The sequence below is a fragment of the Balaenoptera ricei genome, chromosome 4 (genome assembly GCF_028023285.1).
Source record: "Balaenoptera ricei isolate mBalRic1 chromosome 4, mBalRic1.hap2, whole genome shotgun sequence".
Lineage (NCBI taxonomy): Eukaryota > Metazoa > Chordata > Mammalia > Artiodactyla > Balaenopteridae > Balaenoptera > Balaenoptera ricei.
This window is the reverse complement of record NC_082642.1, coordinates 71,613,773-71,632,913: the sequence shown is the minus strand read 5'-3', so window position 1 is coordinate 71,632,913 and position 19,141 is coordinate 71,613,773. Positions and strand designations below refer to the sequence as shown.

At 41.1% G+C, this 19,141-nt stretch overlaps 1 non-coding gene across 1 annotated transcript; it reads left to right on the top strand.

Annotated features, from left to right (window-relative positions):
- The first annotated feature begins 18,459 nt into the window (after positions 1-18,459).
- LOC132365656 (U6 spliceosomal RNA) lies at positions 18,460-18,566 on the top strand. The gene has a single exon (XR_009503179.1). It is a non-coding gene; the product is annotated as a U6 spliceosomal RNA (small nuclear RNA).
- Positions 18,567-19,141: the final 575 nt, after the last annotated feature.

Here is a 19,141-nt window from a genome sequence, read left to right as displayed (position 1 = left end):
GGACACAAAAACAGGACCCGTATATATGCTGTCTACAAGAGACCCACTTCAGACCTAGGGACACATACAGACTGAAAGTGAGGGGATGGAAAAAGATATTCCATGCAAATGGAAATCAAAAGAAAGCTGGAGTAGCAATTCTCATATCAGACAAAATACACTTTAAAACAAAGACTATTACAAGAGACAAAGAAGGACACTACATAATGATCAAGGGATCAATCAAAGAAGAAGATATAACAATTGCAAATATTTATGCATCCAACATAGGAGCACCTCAATACATAAGACAAATGCTAACAGCCATAAAAGGGGAAATTGACAGTAACACAATAATAGTAGGGGACTCTAACACCGCAGTTTCACCAAGGGACAGATCATCCAAAATGAAAATAAATAAGGAAACACAAGCTTTAAATATACATTAAACTAGATGGACTTAATTGATATTTATAGGACATTCCATCCAAAAACAACAGAATACACTTTCTTCTCAAGTGCTTATGGAACATTCTACAGGATAGATCATATCTTGGGTCACAAATCAAGCCTTGGTAAATTTAAGAAAATTGAAATCGTATCAAGTATCTTTTCCAACCACAACACAATGAGACTAGATATCAATTACAGGAAAAAATCTGTGGAAAATACAAACACATGGAGACTAAACAATACTCTACTACTAAATAACCAAGAGATCATTGAAGAAATCAAAGAGGAAATAAAAAAATACATAGAAATAAATGACAATGAAAACACGACGACACAAAACCTATGGGATGCCGCAAGAGCAGTTCTAAGAGGGAAGTTTATAGGAATACAATCCTACCTTAAGAAACAAGAAACATCTCAAATAAACTACCTAACCTTACACCTAAAGCAATTAGAGAAAGAAGAACAAAAAAACCCCAAAGTTAGCAGAAGGAAAGAAATCATAAAGATCAGATCAGAAATAAATGAAAAAGAAATGAAGGAAATGATAGCAAAGATCAATAAAACTAAAAGCTGGTTCTTTGAGAAGATAAACAAAATTGATAAACTATTAGCCAGACTCATCAAGAAAAAAAGGGAGAAGACTCAAATCAATAGAATTAGAAATGAAAAAGGAGAAGTAAGAACTGACACTGCAGAAATACAAAGGATCATGAGAGATTACTACAAGCAACTATATGCCAATCAAATGGACAACCTGGAAGAAATGGACAAATTCTTAGAAAAGTACAACCTTCCGAGACTGAACCTGGAAGAAATAGAAAATATAAATACACCAATCACAAGCACTGAAATTGAAACTCTGATTAAAAATCTTCAAACAAACAAAAGCTCATGACCAGATGGCTTCACAGGCGAATTCTATCGAACATTTAGAGAAGAGCTAACACCTATCCTTCTCAAACTCTTCCAAAATATAGCAGAGGGAGGAACACTCCCAAACTCATTCTACGAGGCCACCATCACTCTGATACCAAAACCAGACAAAGATGTCACAAAGACAGAAAACTACAGGCCAATATCACTAATGAACATAGATGCAAAGTCCTCACAAAAATACTAGCAAACAGAATCCAAAGCACATTAAAAGGATCATACACCATGATCAAATGCGGTTTATCCCAGGAATGCAAGCATTCTTCAATATATGCAAATCAATTAATGTGATCATCATCTCAATCGATGTAAAAAAGGCTTTTGACAAAATTCAACACCCATTTATGATAAAAACCCTCCAGAAAGTAGGCATAGAGGGAACTTACTTCAACATAATAAAGGTCATATTTGACAAACCCACAGCCAACATCATTTTCAATGGTGAGAAACTGAAACCATTTCCACTAAGATGAGGAACAAGACAAGGTTGTCCACTCTCACCATTATTATTCAACATAGTTCTGGAAGTTTTAGCCACAGCAATCACAGAAGAAAAAGAAATAAAATGAATCCAAATTGGAAAAGAAGTACAACTGTCACTGTTTGCAGATGACATGATACCATACATAGAGAATCCCAAAGATGCTCCCAGAAAACTACTAGAGCTAATCAATGAATTTGGTAAAGGAGCAGAATACAAAATAAATGCATAGAAATCTCTTGCATTCCTGTACGCTAACGATGAAGAATCTGAATGAGAATTTAAGGAAACACTCCCTTTTACCATTGTAACAAAAAGACTAAAATACCTAGGAATAAACCTACCTAAGGGGACAAAAGACCTGTATGCAGCACACTATAAGACACTGATGAAAGAAATTAAAGATGATATAAACAGATGGAGAGATATACCATGTTCTTGGATTGGAAGAATCAACTACGTGAAAGTGACTATACTACCCAAAGCAATCTACAGATTCAATGCAATCCCTATCAAACTACCAATGGCATTTTTCACATAACTAGAACAAAAAATTGCACAATCTGTATGGAAACACAAAAGACCCCGAATAGTCAAAGCAATCTTGAGAAAGAAAAACAGACCTGGAGGAATCAGGCTCCCCGACTTTAGAGCATACTACAAAGCTATAGTAATCAAGACAATATGGTACTGGCACAAAAACAGAAATATAGATCAATGGAACAGGATAGAAAGCCCAGAGATAAACTCACGCACATATGGTCACCTTATCTTTGATAAAGGAGGCAAGAATATACAATGGAGAAAAGACAGCCTCTTTAATAAGTGGTGCTGGGAAAACTGGACAGCTACATGTAAAAGAATGAAATTAGAACACTCCCTAACACCACACACAAAAATAAACTCAAAATGGATTAAAGAGCTAAATGTTAAGTCACACACTATAAAACTCTTAGAGGAAAACATAGGCAGAACACTCTATGACATAAATCACAGCAAGATCCTTTTTGACCCACCTCCTAGAGAAATGGAAATAAAAACAAAAATAAACAAATGAGACCTAATAAAACTTAAAAGTTTTTGCACAGCAACGGAAACCATAAACAAGCTGAAAAGACAACTCTTAGAATGGGAGAAAATATTTGCAAATGAAGCAACTGACAAAGGATTAATCTCCAAAATATACAAGCAGCTCATGCAGCTCAATAACAATAAAACAAACAACCCAGTCCAAAAATCGGCAGAAGATCTAAATAGACATTTCTCTAAAGAAGATATACAGAGTTAACAAACACATGAAAGGATGCTCAACATCACTAATCATTAGAGAAATGCAAATCAAAACTACAATGAGGTATCACCTCACACCAGTCAGAGTGGCCATCATCAAAATATCTACAAACAATAAATGCTGCAGAGGGTGTGGAGAAAAGGGAACCCTTTTGCACTGTTGGTGGGAATGTAAATTGATACAGCCACTATGGAGAACAGTATGGAGGTTCCTTAAAAAACTAAAAATAGAATTACCATATGACCTAACAATCCCACTACTGGGCATATACCCTGAGAAAACCATAATTCAAGAAGTCATGTACCACAATGTTCATTGCAGGTCTATTTACAATAGCCAGGACATGGAAGCAACCTAAGTGTCCATCGACAGATGAATGGATAAAGAAGATGTGGCACATGTATACAATGGAACACTACTCAGCCATAAGAAGAAACGAAACTGAGTTGTTTGTAGTGAGGTGGATGGAGATAGAGACTGTCATACAGAGTGAAGTAAGTCAGAAAGATAAAAACAAATACCGTATGCTAACACATATATATGGAATCTAAGAAAAAAAAAAATGGTTCTGAAGAACCTAGGGGCAGGACAGGAATAAAGACACAGAGGTAGAGAATGGACTTGAGGACACGGGGAGGGGGAAGGGTAAGCTGGGATGAAGTGAGAGAGTGGTATGGATATATATACACTACCACATGTAAAATAGATGGCTAGTGGGAAGCAGCCGCATAGCACAGGGAGATCAGCTCAGTGCTTTGTGTCCACCTAGAGGGGTGGGATAGGGAGGGTGGGAGGGAGATGCAAGAGGGAGGGGATATGGGGATATATGTATATGTATAGCTGATTCACTTTGTTATAAAGCAGAAACTAAGACGCCATTGTAAAGCAATTATACTCCAATAAGGATATTAAAAAAAAAAATCCTGACATTATTGACATGGTTCAGAATGTGCTGCACCAAATTTTGGCACCTTGGCATTTGGAGTTTCAAGCTGAAGGAATTTGAGAAATGGGAGGTGCTGGAAGGACTCTCTGACCTCCCTTGTCTCCCCTGAAACAGGTCAGAAGACCCTCACTGGAGAGGCACACTCACTGTACCTGCAGGAAAAAAGCATTCTATCTCCAAGATGAGGGACGCCCAGAGGAACCTGAATGAACAGGCCTTGCTATTTCCCCCAGTTTATCATCCTTAGCTCATAGCCTTTTGTCCAAACATATTTTCCCACAGCTTTCCACTCTTCATTAAACCAAACAACAACACAGGTGTAGCTGCTTCTTCAGGTCTTCATTTCCTTATGAAGACTCTGGTTTCACCTAAAACTTACATTAAACACATTTGTGTGCTTTTCTCCTGTTAATCTGTCTTTGGTTAGACAACTCAGCCCAGAACCCTCCTCAAAAGGTTAGAAGGAAAAAGAACAGTTTTTCTCCCCTACAATGTAAAGAAGTACCTCTAAGTTTGAGTAGGGCAACTATACATCTACTCGTATTATTTAAAGTGTCTTATGTTTGGTTTTCTAACTGGTCTCTGTCTCACTCTGCCTTTCCTGTCCCATCACCACAGGGGTAGTGTTCAAACGTGATAGAGGTGCGATCATTCCAGAGCCTGGCTCCATCTGCTTTCATAGCCTCATCTCCCACTCCTCACTGATAATGTAACTTCTCCACTGCGAACCAAAATCATGTCCATCCCTGGGGTGCAACATGGTGTCTTGTTTTGTTTTGCTCCTCCTGATATTCTTTTTTTTTTTTAATTTTTTAAAAATTAATTAATTAATTAATTTATTTATTTTGGCTGTGTTGGGTCTTCGTTTCTGCGCGAGGGCTTTCTCTAGTTGCAGCGAGCGGGGGCCACTCTTCATCGCGGTGCGCGGGCCTCTCACTGTCGCGGCCTCTCCCGTTGCGGAGCACAGGCTCCAGACGCGCAGGCTCAGTAGTTGTGGCTCACGGGCCTCGTTGCTCCGCGGCATGTGGGATCTTCCCAGACCAGGGCTCGAACCCGTGTCCCCTGCATTGGCAGGTTGATTTTCAACCACTGCGCCACCAGGGAAGCCCCCCTCCTGATATTCTTCACAAGTTAATTTCTCTACATTTGAGGCTGTTTTCTCTCATCTCTGCTTCCCCAAACCCCTATCCTTCTAGAACCTGATCAAATGTCACTTTTCTGAAGCCTCCCCACCACAGTGTTGAATGACTCATTAGAAATCTGATTGCGCTTAGCTTTATCTCATATTTTTATTTCACTAAATGGCAGGAATCTTTCCCTGTGTGGATTCTGTGTCTTCTCATCTGGCCTAGAAATGGAAGTAGAAGGTGTTCTATTATGCTGCTTACGATAGACATTCAACAAATATTGTATAACAGATGAGTAACATCCAGCAACTACTTGAACAACCTCAGATTATTTACTGAGGGCTCGATAGATAGCTAAAGCAGCACGTTGTACCGTAGCATCATTTGACTGAAATGTTGAGCAGCTGATCTCATAGGATGCAGCATCTACCTCATAAGTCAATGAAATTTCCTTTACTTAATGCTTTCCCCCTCCCCTCAGTCTGGCACTGAGCTTACTTAATAAAATGCTTTTGTGACAAAATGACCACGTACACGATCAAATAGCTCAGAGTTTGAGAAATGTACCAAATGTCAGGCTATGGTTTTGTCTTTATCATGTTGTGGCTCTGGGGTCCAGACTGCACCCTGTGGCGACAACTGAATGGATGTTGTCACTATTGGTTATTGTGGGAAGAGGTAAAGCCTAAGACAGTGAGGGGTGGACAGCGGTGAGGGAGGACTCCTTACGCCCTGGGACTGGGAGGGAGCTGGACCCAACCTCCCAGGCCTGAAGAAGCCTAAATGGCTTTAGGAGGGCACTGAGCTGCTGCCGGCCATCTGGAGGCGAGCGGAGGACAACAGCGAGCCTTTGCTTTTCGGCGGCACTAACACTGTGGACAGGGCAGATGCTTGTCAGTTTCTGAGAGTGAGGTTAGTCATCAGATCCGTTTCACCTTTAACCTGTCCTCACTGATCAAGCTGGCTTCCACTGTTTTAACAAAAACGTGCATGTCCTCCAAGCCTTAGGTAGCCTAGATAATAAGATGTTTGCCGAAGTTGTTTTCTAGGAACTTGGAGTCAGCTGTGTCCAGTTTGAGCTCCAGCTGGTTAAGACTTGTTAAGACCACCGACCATCCAACTGAGCATGTGCGAGTGGCCGCTGGGTGACCTTTTGACGTCAGCGGGCCCAAACTCCACCCTCGGTTCGTGCTGACTGCTGTTTCCTGAGCACGTGTCCCAGGGAGGGGCCTGGAGCTTAGTTGCATCTGCAGAGGATGGTGATGACCTCACGTTTTTCCTCTCTCCAATTACCTTTCCCCGTGCTCCCCACGCCTGGGCTTTATCCCACAAGTGCGCTGAGCCCTGCGCTTCAGGCGGTCAGAGCTCTGCGCTGGGCTGAGAACCTTGGCGTCTTGGCGTTTGGCTTGCTGTGCCTCCGGCCACTGAACCTCTTTCGTTAGCACAAAGCCAGGACCTGGGGAAATGCTGGGGAAGTCTTCCGGTCGCAGGAAGGTATGTTTGATTTTCGGCTTCATCAGTAACGGTAAGAATAAGTTGGGATGTGCATGAAGAGTTGTGGGGATTTTTGGACATGGGAGAAAGGAGCTTGGGAATGACCAAACTTTCTGCTTGTCTGGTATAGGAGGTCTTAAAGTTGGCACACTTTGAGAACAGATTTTTTTTATCCTAAGCCAGTAAAGGTGGCTATTTGGACCAATACAATCGGTTGGGTTGTTCAAGTTTCCTGCTAGGTTTAGTCAAATTTCCAAACGCTTTCCCCTGGTACCAGTAGCCAGATGATACCTCCTGGTATTTTCTCTTCCTCTCCCATCACTCATACAATGGTCATTTAGTGACCATATGGTGAAATTTGAGCCAGTGGGCCTTAAGTAGGACTGATATTTATATCTTCTAAGTACTCTTTCTAAAGAAGAAGCTGCTATCCTTGGACTTTGTTTGTCCCCTCCCCATAGGCTGGTATATTGATGTAGTGTCGACTCAGCTTTAACCATGAAGGGTAATGCAGAACAACAAGATGGAAAGAATGTGAGCTCCTGGAGAAGAGCTCTAGCATAGACCTCCCAGGCTGTTTCATGAGAGACAAATAGAAGTCAATCTCGTTGAAGTCACTTGCTTTTGGAGTCTTGTTTTTACAGTGTCATTCTTATTCTAATTAATACAGATATTGGTGCTTATCATCATAAAAACCTTAAATATGCGGTGTTGCCCTAGATGTTAGACAGTGGGCAGTGAAAAAACAGGAATTTCAGATACTGGGAAGATGATGAGCTTGGTACTGTCAAGGCAACATTTGGTAAGATTGTCTTCAGTTTTAAGAAGAAAAACCTCATGTCTGTATAATTAGTCCTAGAGAAAGCAGTTGGAAGTAACCAGATTATTTGTATGTTGGCTGCTCTTTGCTGCTTTCCACAGGTGGTTATTAGAAAGAAATGAGCCCAGGCAAGAATTGGCCAATTGGCAAGAAGACCCCATGGGGTTGGAAAAATCAACTGTTATTAATCCCACAAAGGCAGAAAACTGTTACAAAGGGTGCTTTTCAAAGTCCTCCCATTAAAAGATTCTCAGCTGAGTAAAGGAAGGTAGTCCTAGCAACAAAGATCAGATTAAGTCTACTGTGTCAAATGGCCTCAAGGGAGTAGCCTTTTAAGGGAGGAAAGAGTGATGGCTAAGCTCAGATGCCAGAAAATAAGGCGGGCTTAAGAAATAATGCCCAGTAAAGAATTCTGGGTGGGTACTGACATGTTAAATCAGAACAGAATCAAATAGACCAGAAATCTACCATTGATTCAAGCAAACTTTGTTGCCAAATGAACCACTGGCTTGTGAACGTTCAATCCTAATGTAATGCTCAGGCTCACTGCCCTGGTAGGAAGCCGTGGAAAAAGAACTGAGCATCCGTGAAGGGAGGGTTCATGAAAGAAATGTCTCCAAACTCTGATGTGACCATGAGGGACAGTGGGCAAGGAAGAACCACTGAGGCAAAGCCACAGGCTCAGGGGACAATGGACAAGGGAATGCCCCCAGAAACCAAAACCAAGATCTAACCATGAAAATATTCCACTGCCAGGGCAGGTCCCTTTATAATTACTGCCCAGCGCGACGCCATCATTGCTAAGGACCAGTGGCTGCCGTGTGTTTTGCTGCTTCTCTTTTCTGAGAAGAAATGTCTATTGTGCATGTCTTGTCTTACCTACCATTGTTTACTGAGTTTGTTGTGGGTACAGGGATGGGTAGGTGGGACATGGGGGAGGGAATGAGCTCGTAACTTCTTGGCTAGGAGACACATCCAGATGTGGTAGAAGAGACTGCATGTTGCCCACATATCTTGGACTTTAAGCTGTGTGCCATAGCAGGATGGGACCTGTCTCTTTTAGGGTAGGGGTAATGTGTTCTGTGTGAGGGAGGAAAAGGGCGTGCACGGATATTTGGGTGATCAGAGAGGTGGGCTTTGGGAAATTGCTATGTATCCCCATGTTCTCTCTCCAGCTGGGTGCGGACATGCGACTAACTTTTGGCAAATAGAAAGTGAGCTGAAGTGGTATGTGGAACTGGGATATAATTTGCAACTTAAAGACCATCATGTTTCTCTGGATTTTGGCTTTCTCCCCCTATAGGCTGTAGTGTGGATGTTGGGGCAACCTAGCTGTGACAGTGTGGTTGAGCATGTTGGGGAGGAAAACATTTTCCTCTACCCACCTAGGTTCTTATGGCTGGTCTAAGAATGAAATTGACATGAGACAGATGAACAGAGAAAATCAAACAAAAGTTTAATAACATGCATACGTGAGAGACACCCAGGAAAACTGAGTAACTCGCCAAAATGGTCAAAACCCTCACCTTCAGTAACATCTTCAGCTAAAGGTAACAGAAGAGGATGTTAGGGGTAATGGTTTGGGACTTCAAAGGGGAGGAAAACAATTCACATGAAAATGGAAAAGCATATTTTTGGTAAAACAAATGTTTGCTGGGCCATGCAGAGAGGATGGAACACAGAGGACTGATCTCTAGGTCTTGCTGAGTCTCCCCTGACACACCTGGTCCATATTCTCTGCAGATACCTCAGGTGGTAGCTGTATTGTGGGAGCAAGCCCATTATGTAAATTCTTGTAGGCAGTTAAGGGAGAGGTAACAAGAAAAACCGAGTCTTCAGTTTCTTAAAAATAATGAGCCTATTCTTTTCTATCATGGCTTATCACAGAATACTGAATATAGTTCCCTGTGCTATACCGTAGACTATAAAGTACATATGTGTAATTGAATCATTTTGCTGTACTGCAGAAATTAACACAACTTTGTGAGTCAACTATATTTCAATAAAGAAAGAATAATTTTTAAAAATCAGCCTAAATTGATCGCCATGCCACAGAGACATGTTGGGGTGGCAAATGTTGTTCCTCTAGCTTCCTGTGTAACTGTCTACTGAATGAACACAGGAAAACTGTTCTGGATTCTACATGGCTGGTTTCTAAAGTTAGAGGTCTAGGGACTTCCCTGGTGATGCAGTGGTTGGGAATCCGCCTGCCATTGCAGGGGACACGGGTTCGAGCCCTGGTCCGGGAAGATCCCACATGCTGTGGAGCAACTAAGCCCGTGTGCCACAACTACTGAGCCTGCGTGTCACAACTGGTGAGGTCCGCGTGCCTAGAGTCCATGCTCCACAACGGGAGAGGCCACTGCAGTGAGAAGCCTGTGCACTGCGGCGAGGAGTGGCCCCCGCTCGCCACAACTAGAGAAAACATGCACACAGCAACGAAGACCCAACACAGCCATAAACAAACAAACAAACAAACAAACTTAGAGGTCTAGATTGCTTAAGACCTGGGACTTTCCTCACAGTGTTACCTGAGTGGCCATTGCCACAGACACGAGGAAATAGGTGTCAGTCTGTTCAGGCTGCTGTAAGAGAATACAACAGAATGAGTAGCTTATAAACAACAGAAATTTATTCCTCATAGTTCTGGAAGCTGCAAGTCTGAGATGAAGGGTGCCAGCCAACAAGGTCGAATGAGAGCCCTCTTCCAGGTTGCAGAGGCTGGTTGTGTCCTCCCATGGCAGAAGGGCCCAGGGAGCTGTGTGGCCCTCTTGTATGAGGGCACTAGTCCCAGTCATGAGGGCAAGGGGCGTCACCTTGAAGTTAGGTTTCCGATGTGAATTTTGGGGGGGACACAGACATGAAGACCAGAGCAATAGGTGATTGTTCTCAGACATGATTCTGAAAGCCCATTTGGGGGGAATGTTAGGACAAAACAGAATGTTGAAGAGGAAAAGCCTTCTGTAGTTCTCCTTGCCATGGTTCTCATGCATTGCCATTCCTGCAGCGTTTACAACCTTGACTTTTTCCTTTCAGAGAGCTTAATTTAGTCCCTAGGGATTCCTCCAGCACGTCTAATTTGCAAGCACAATGGAACAAATCAGTGTGGGATCCCCTGTAGGTCCCAAACCCTCCAAAATGTATCAAACGTTAGTGAGAAGACATCACTTAAAGTCCTGGCTCCCTCTGGTTAAAATCCTCTCATAAACGTCTTCCCATGGAAGCTGCACAATTCACGGTATGGTGATATCCATAAACCGAATCACTAACAGAGAAGTCAGTGGGTTACAGTCTAAAAATACTTACTTAAAATTCTGTTCCCACTCTACTACCCTTATTTGCAAGGAGGTTTCCTGATGATGGAAATCATGGGGAAGTAGTGGGCTTCCTGTGTGGGATCTACCAGAACGCCTCCCCAGTTCACTTCTTTCCCCAGAGTGCCTCTGGCACTTTCTTGCCTTTGCTCTTAAGTGTGAGAGGGTGACCTTAACTAGTCTCCTTTGGATGACTCTCCTTGGATGTGTGGTGATACTAGACGCAATCACCCTTTTGTTGGTGACTAGTCCTTAATCCTTGCCCTGAGTGTGAACGAAAATCATTAAGTTATCTAAAAGTGTCTCATTGTGCTTCTAGTTCTAATTTTATAACAACCCTTTGTGATCTTAAAACCTTCGAAAGTAGACTCTAATGATCAGATTCTAAAAGCACTGGAATTTAGAGTATTCCTGTCACCTTGGATTTTTTAGGATGGGGCTGTCTCTTTCCATTACACCAGGCTCCCCTTCTTTTCCATGCACTGGGTTTACTCACGGTCTCCCAACATTTGACTCCTTGTCCATCCCTGCTTTTTCATCACTCCTATTTTGGAGACAAGGATTTGTAGTGGTCCCAACTCCTCATGTGTTCAAGTGAACATCCCCCTCTGACTCTGCTTTTTTCCTTTGCAAGTAAATACATAACCTGTATGATCATTTGGTATTGTGTTCCATATCTTTGGGTGACATAATTTAATTTTTTATGCTCACAGGCAAATAAGCATCATCCAATAATAAAAAGTGGTAGATGTACTTGAATTGAAAGCTTTGATAATTATACAATCTTTAAATTAATTAATGAGCCAAAGGCAGCTAAACATTAGCATTTAGAAAGATCTCTACAGCATCAGCTACTAATGAGTTCATTTAGATCCATCGTGCCACCCGTTTTGGAATGCACAGACCATATTTAATCATATTCAATCAGATCTAATATTGAAATTATGAACACAAGGCATTGTTGAGTGTGAAATTACCATAGAATTTTACTTGTTGAACACATTTCTTGTTGGTGCTCATAGATGAATGATAATTTGATGATGAAGTAGGTAATTTGTATACAATGGACCATTTATGGAATAATAAGGAATTCTAAGGTGTCTTGATTTGTGTTGATCATTCACATACAAATTCTAAATTCATTTGCCTCAGCTGCTTCGGAGGTTCTGCTGCCCTCAGGCAAGAAGGATGCACTTTTGGATGTCTTTTCCCCTTGAGTTTGTAATTTCTTTTTTTTTTGAGAGGACATAGAAAATTTTAGAAATGTATTATAGCAATTGACTAAGATCATTAAAAAAATTTTAAAAATGTAATAATAATACAAAAACAGCCCCCCCCTCCACTTGGCTTCTTTTTAGTCATTACCCACCCTCTTATCCTGACTTCTAACGTAATTGAAGTGTTTTGCCTGTTTTTGTACTTTATATAAATAGACTCATATAGTATATCTTTTTCATCTGGCTTCTTCTGCTTAACATTATGTTTGTAAGATTTATTCATATTGTTTCATGTCACAGGTCATGCATTTCTCATTGCTGTGTAATATTCCAGTGGGTGAACAGCCCACAATTTATTCACTTTACTGTTGGAGGACATTTGGTTAGTTTCCAGTTTCCAGCTATTATAATTGTGCTACTCTGAACATTCTGATACATGTTTTGTTTTTATGCTTAATTATGGTAAAATACATATAACATAAAAATTACTATTGTAACCATGTTTAAGTAACAATTCAGTGGCATTAAGTACATTTACATGGTCGTGAAACCAATCTCTAGAACTCTTCATCTTGCAAAACCAAAACTCTATCTCCACTAAACAACACCCCCCTATTCCTCATGCCCTTGGCAACCACCATTCCTACTTTCTGTTTTTATGAGTGAGACTACTCTGGTTACCTAACCTAGAGTGGAATTACACAGTATTTGTCTTTTGGGACTTCCTTATTTAATTTAGCATAATGTCCTCAAGGTTCATTCATGTTGTAGCATGTGTCAGAATTTCCTTCCTTTTGTAAGACAATATTTCATTGCATGTATAGGCCACATTCTAGTACATGTTTCTGATGAGCATAGGCACATATTTCTGATGGGATTATATGTAGTTGGGGTCATAGAATATTTAAAGATTCAGCTTTAGTAGATTTTGCCAAACAGTGTTCCACAGTAATTGTACAAATTTACATTCTCGCCAGACACGTGTGAGTTAAGTACCTTTTAATGCAATTAAAATGTTTCTTTTACCTATGTACGCTACAACAGTGGCCAGATGCCAGTTATAGGATCGTATTGTTTATTTTCCTTTTTAAAACTCATGGTATTAGTTATGATAACATCAGCTTCTGCAGTAGATTCAGTTTATTTCTCACTCACTAAATAGTTCAGTGTGGGGAACACCCAGTAAGGCAGTCTCCTCTCCTCTGAGAAGTGATTCAGGGATTGAGAATTATTCCATTTGGTGGCTCCACCATATTTGACATGTGCCTTCCAATGTCTCCCTGAGCTTTGACATCCAGAGGAGTGTGGAGAAGGCACACTGTCTTTTAACTATCTTAGCCAGGAAGTGACACATCCTTTCTGTTCACATCCCCTTAGTAGGAAAGTGTCACATGCTACATCTAGATGCAAAGATTGGGGTGGGGGGTGTGTGGAGGAGAGGAAAAATGTTCCCTGGCTGGGCAGCTGCTTCCATTAGCAACTCTACACTTAGGGAAAGGAGCACAGATACCCGCTGGGCAGCTGTGTTTGCCACACATGCCTTGGCATTTTTGTGTTCCATCCTCTCAGATACTCTTGTCCTTAGGATCCCTGGCTGAAAGCAGTGATGACAGATCAATTGAAAAATCTTAGAAAACTTGCTGGAAAAATTTGTCACGGACAAACGTAATCCGGTGAGACCCGGTTCATAGAAGTATTTTATAAATGCTTGTGTACTGTGAGCCCACCTGCATGGTAACATCTTAAATACTCCTCTCGCTGTTTGACATCTTCCTCATAACTTTGAACCAGAAGTAAGCAAGGAGGAGGAGAGCGATTTGCAGGGAAATTGAGAAGTGAGGCTGCAGAAGGGCACATTTGTCCTCTATGATCTCACCCAGTGTCTTGGTAGATCCTTGATAAGCACCAGGCGTTCAATATTTGAAAGTCCTGATCAGAATCAAGGCCTTGGATTTGGGCACCCTGGAGAAAGCTTCAGGTCAGGCAGGCCTCAGTCATGTCCAATATCTATGTCTCAAGCATAAGACAAGAGTGCAGATCACATACATCCAAGGTAACAAATAGGAAGAAGGTGGAGGGCCCAGGATTCGTCATCCATTCTGAGGTCATGATGATTTTGTTTTACAAGATAAAAGGGTATGCAGTTTATTACTGAAAGCATTAGCATAAGAAAGGAAAGTAGCAATCTCTGTCCAAGGTGACAGAGAGAGCTATCTGGCTAAGGCCTGTTTGGAGAACATACGAATCTCCCATCTCTCTGATCCATAACCAGAGTGACCTGTGTACATTGTTAGTGTAACTTCCTTTTCATCTGCTTCCTAAAATGTCTCTCAGTTATGTTATAAGGCTGTTTTTGGTTGAACGAGTTTTGAGGTTTTAAGAATGAGTAAGTTGCCATGTGGCGCTGAAATCTGTATGCATAAGGGGTGGTGTTGGGGAGGGGGAGGATGGAGAAGTCTCCAGAAATAACAGCTACATGTGTGGAGTACTACACAATGTGCAGTTACTATGTGCTACACACTTTATCTGCACTAGTCGCTTTAATCCTCACATGGAGAAGGCAAATGAGGTTCAGATAGGTGACTGCTCATGGCCACTCAGCTAATAAGAGGAGGAGCCACAATGTGAGCTAGCTGGCTCTGACTCCTAGTCACAGGCTCCACAGGAAGCAAAGAGGTCCTCTAAAGGAGGCGCTGAGAAACCTGAGAGTGGATACAGCAGCATGGATTTTCCTCGGAGTCACGGATTTGCCTTTTATCAGCCTCCCCACCACCCCAAAATTGGCATCCCCTCGGTAGTGAGGGCTCACTGCCATTCACATTCATCACCGTGACCTTTTCTGGTGGTATGGAAAATAAGCAGAAGCTAAAAAGCAATCACACTTCTCTGGTGCTAATGCCTAAATATTCTTTTCAATTGTAATTGATTTCTACATGTGCTAGTGTGCAAGTGAGCAGTGGGTTCAAATCCTCCCCATCTTTCACGATTAAAATGTTAACAGCCATTCCTATACACTAACAACGAAAGATCAGAAAGAGAAATTAAGAAAACAATCCCATTTACCACTGCAACAAAAAGAATAAAATACCTAGGAATAAACCTACCTAAGAAGGTAAAAGACCTGTACTCAGAAAACTATAAGACACTGATGAAAGAAATCAAAGATGACACAAACAGATGGAGAGATATACCATGTTCTTGGATTGGAAGAATCAGTATTGTGAAAATAACTATACTACCCAAAGGAATCTACAGATTCAGTACAATCCCTATCAAATTACCAGTGGCATTTTTTATAGAACTAGAACAAAAAGTCTTAAAATTTGTATGGAGACACAAAAGACCCCAAAGAGCCAAAGCAATCTTGAGAGAAAAAAATGGAGCTGGGGGAATCAGACTCCCTGACTTCAGACTCTACTACAAAGCTACAGTAATCAAGACAATATGGTACTGGCACAAAAACAGAAATATAGATCAATGGAACAGGATAGAAAGCCCAGAGATAAACCCATGCACCTATGGTCAACTAATCTGTGACTAAGGAGGCAAGGATATACGCTGAGAAAAGACAGTCTCTTCAATAAGTGGTGCTGGGAAAACTGGACAGCTACATGTAAAAGAATGAAATTAGAACACTTCCTAACACCATACACAAAAATAAACTCAAAATGGATTAGAGACCTAAATGTAAGACTGGACACTATAAAACTCTTAGAGGAAAACATAGGAAGAACACTCTTTGATGTAAATCACAGCAAAATCTTTTTTCATCCACCTCCTAGAGTAATGGAAATAAAAACAAAAATAAATGGGACGTAATGAAACTTAAAAGCTATTGCACAGCAAAGGAATCCATAAACAAGACGAAAAGACATCCCTCAGAATGGGAGAAAATATTTGCAAACGAATCAACGGACAAAGGATTAATCTCCAAAATATATAAGCAGCTCATGCGGCTCAATATTAAAAAAACAAACAACCCAATCAAAAAAACGGGCAGAAAACCTAAATAGACATTTCTCTCAAGGAGACATACAGATGGCCAAGAAGCATGTGAAAAGCTGTTCAACATCACTAATTATTAGAGAAATGCAAATCAAAACTACAATGAGGTATCACCTCACACCAGTTACAATGGGCATCATCAGAAAATCTACAAACAACAAATGCTGGAGAGGGTGTGGAGAAAAGAGAACCCTCTTGCACTGTTGGTGGGAATGTAAATTGATACAGCCACTATGGAGAACAGTATGGAGGTTCCTTAAAAAACTAAAAATAGAATTACCATAAGGTCCAGCAATCCCACTACTGGGCATATACCCAGGGAAAACCATATTTCAAAAAGACACATGCACCCCAATGTTCATTGCAGCTCTATTTACAATAGCCAGGTCATGGAAGCAACCTAAATGCCCATCGACAGACAAATGGATAAAGAAGATGTGTTACATATATACAATGGAATATTACTCGGCCATAAAAAGGAACGAAACTGGGTCATTTGCAGAGACATGTATGGATCTAGAGACTGTGATACAGAGTGAAGTAAGTCAGAAGGAGAAAAACAAATATCATATATTAACGCATATATGTGGAACTTAGAAAAATGGTACAGATGAACCAGTTTGCAGGACAGAAATAGAAGACACAGATGTAGAGAACAAATGTATGGACACCAAGGGGGGAAAGTGGCGGAGGGGTGGTGGTGTGATGAATTGGGTGATTGGGATTGACATGTATACACTGATGTGTATAAAATAGATAACTGATAAGAACCTGCTGTGTAAAAAAATTCAAAAAAAAATAAAATAAAATTCAAAAAAAATGTTAATAGCCAGTCGAGGGTGTATGCTCCAGGTTTTTTCACTACATCATTGGAAAAGCAAAAGCTTGTTTTCTAGAACTGTAGCATAAACCCATCCCTAAAGCAGGGTGCTGGTCACGGTGACTGTCTTGCAAGTGATGGATGGCAGTGGTGTTTGGGAGCTACGCTGGTGTTAGTTGTTTTGAAAGTGCTCAGACAAGCCGAATTTCACAACCATTAGGAGTATTGGGTTGTTACAATAAATATCAATAAGAGATACAACTGCCTCAGGGAACCAGTGGATTTTAGAAAAAGTGGCTTTATGCCTGCGTAGTGTATGTCAGGTTGCCTCAAAATGATAAATTATTTACCAGTGAGAGAGGTGAATTAATTCTGTAGTAAAAGGGAGCTTCATTAGTTACCCAGTCAGAAGGAAACTGGAAACATCAAACTGTAACTATATCAAGAGTTTGTTTCTTTTAGATACCTTATTTTTCTTCCCAAAATATTGGCCGCTATTTGACCTCTGCCAGACAGTTCTACCAATTTAGGGAACATTTACATTTTCCAATTCCTTTCCGTCTGTTTTCAATCTCAATCCTCAATGTACTGAATTCCGTAACAAACTTAATTAGAATTACTTTACTAGAGGCATTAGAGCCAGTTAAATTAAAGATTCAAGTCCTCAGTTGTACTAACCATACATCAGGTGTTCACTTGGGGCTAGGGGATACCATATGAGATAGTGCAGACGTGGAATACATCCATTATTTCAGAAAGCTCATTGGATGGCCTTGTCTTCATGCACCTGGCCAAAGGGGAAAGCAGGTGAGCAGGAGGCAGGCTTTCTTTTAAAAAGTCTTGACCTGGACGTGGCACACATCACTTCTGCTCACTTTGGTCGGTGGAAATAAGTCTTTTGGACTCCCACACACTGGGGCCTGGTGTCTTAGTCCATTCAGGCTGCTGTAACAAAAATGCCAGAGATTGGGTGGCTTATAGAACAAACATTTGTTTCTCACAATTGTGGAGTCTGAGAAGTTCAAGATTAAGGGGCCAGCAGATCCCATGTCTGGTGAGGGCTCGCTTCTGGCTTCAAAGATAGCTGTTTTCTCACTGTATTCCTCACATGGTGGAAGGGGTGAGAGAGCTCTCTGGGGTCTCTTTTATAAGGGCAGTAATGCCATTCATGAGAGCTCTGTCCCCATCACCTAATCACCTCCCAAAGGCTCCACCTCCAAATACCATTACTTTGGGGATTAGGTTTCAACATATGAGTTTTGGGGGGACACCAATATTCAGTCTATAGAACCTGAGTAGCTACAGTCCTATACTATGGAAAAGAAAGACTGAATTTTACCAGGCCATAGCCATTGCCACCTCACTAGACAAATTTAATAATGCAAATCTGGCCCAGAGGAAAAGCCTTTGGAAATAGGCTTGGATTCAAGTCCTTCTTCTGCCACTTCCAGACTGTTTGACATTGGGCAAGGAGGAAGCCCTGACTCAGCTTCATCATTCTTAAACGGCAACAATGATAATACCTAATTCCTGGAACCTTCATCAGGATTAAATATTAAAATTATATCATGTAGACGTGCTCGCTTCGGCAGCACATATACTAAAACTGGAACAATACAGAGAAGATTAGCATCGCCCCTGTGCAAGAATGACATGCAAATTCGTGAAGTGTTCCATATTTTAAAAAAAAATTATATCATGTAGAAATGCAAATGTACTTTAAAGTTCAAATGTGTACACACGTGTGATAGATTGTCTCATGGACCACAGTTCTTCATCTGTCCCTACAGCCTTGCCTTTTGCTATGTGGCTTTGCAGTATAGTTTCCTGCCCCTTGAATCTGGGTTGACCTTGTGAATTGTTTTGGCCAGTGGGATGTAGTGAGAGTGTCATTGTGCCAGTCCTGAGTCTAGGTTTTGAGAAACCTTGTAGGTTTGTGCCATCATGAGAAAAACCTGCCTAGGGTAGCCTCCTGGTCCCAGGAAGAGGTTGATGGGAGAGTGGTACTCTCCTATCAGCTAGTACCATGTGGAAGAGCGGTACGAGTTGGCCCGGCTTAGACCAGTAGCTTAGGCCCTCAGCAGAGGCATGATCTAAATAAATGCCTATTATTGTATGGCAATGAGGTATTGTTGCTTGTTGACTATTGCTATAGTAACAGTAAACAACTACAATTAGTTTGTTCATCTATATCTCTTCACTTGAGCAACTTTTGACATTTAATTAACATAATCTAAAACAGTAAACGTCAGTAAAGG